We start from the raw sequence: 1,456 nt of genomic DNA, 5'->3' as shown, positions 1-1,456 counted from the left end.
AGGTGAGGAAACAGCAGAGCAGAGAATCCAATACCTGAAGCACATACCTTCCATTCTGGCACCTAAGTTATAAGTGGGCACCCAAGGGATGAGAAGAGGGTGCTAATGGAGTCAGCATGGCCACATAGCTCTTAGCAGCTTCCTGGATCTGCAAACGAGGAGCACTGCACAGGCAGTATAAGGGGAAGGGGGACAGAGGACCAGTGGTCTACCCTGGGCTAACTCAGAGACCAGAGCTTGAAGGTCAAGTGTCAGACTATGTGGCTTTTTTGAGACAGGGTCTCACTACAAAGCCTGAGCTAGCCTCAGATTCTCTGGCTCCCAACTGCTGGGATTAAAACATGCACATCAGGCCCAGCCAGGAGTTTCTAAGAGGTACTTTACAGAGGAAGTTCCAAGGGTGGGCTGGTAACAATTCCCTGGGACAGTCAGTTTATTCCTGTGGAAGTCATTTCCCTCCAGGATGCAAATAAGAACCTGACTTCTGCTTCTGCCAGGTGGGAGGGACCCCACACAGGAGGTATACCTTGGGAGGCTCCATTTTCTCTCCACTCCTGCCTAAGGGTGTGGTAAGATCACTCTGGGGAGCTGTGTCATGGCGCACACCTGTAATCCCAGCCCTCGGGAGAACGAGGGATGTGTCGGAGGCTAGTCTGAGGCCCGTGACCTTTAAAACCATCGTGCTGAGATGTGAAAGACTGAGGGTGGCTTCTCCTGGACCACTTCTCAGCAGGCAGAACTAGATACACTCAGTATCCAAGGGCACACTGGCCCCCATCATGCCACGACCCTAATCTCTGATGCTGTGACCACACCAGATCCTTGTGGCTCAAACTTTGGACATAAGCTGCCTGCTGTCCAGCATGTTGAGGTCTTCCTGGTTCTTTGCAGATGCCATGGGCTCATCTCAAACGTGGCCTTCTCTAGGCCTCCCTCACTGACCTACCTGTCTGGTCTTTTCTTCCGAGCACCACATTCAAAATACAGACTATTAAGTTTTCCCACTGGCCTGCAGATTTCTACCCCACCACTCCTCTGCCCGGCATGGGGCCTGCCAATGCCAATGCCATGCTACTTTCAGCAACACATAGCAGCATCACGTCCTCTGTGTGCAAAGGAGCATCTGACATATTCAGCACTCTGCCTAAAGGCAGGAAACAGAGGAGGACCCATGCCCGTGGAGACAGGCCCCCATTAAAGCCAGTGCCAACTGGAGAAAGGTGACTGGCTCCCTCCTCTGAGCAGGCATACCTGGGCACAAGCTGTGGCAGCCAGGGCTGGAGGGCGAGGGATGGAACAGCTGTAGCCCCACCCCATGCCCAAGTCACCCCCCCTTAAACCAACTGCTGGAACCTTGTCCCATGATTCCTGGGACTGCATGCCAGCTGCTTTGCATAGGCTGCTGGGAGGCCTCAGTGCGAGTGTGTGTGTGTGTGTGTGTGTGATAAACGAGAAC

The sequence above is a fragment of the Arvicola amphibius genome, chromosome 1 (assembly GCF_903992535.2).
Source record: "Arvicola amphibius chromosome 1, mArvAmp1.2, whole genome shotgun sequence".
NCBI classification, from domain to species: domain Eukaryota; kingdom Metazoa; phylum Chordata; class Mammalia; order Rodentia; family Cricetidae; genus Arvicola; species Arvicola amphibius.
Note: the sequence above shows the minus strand (reverse complement) of the source record.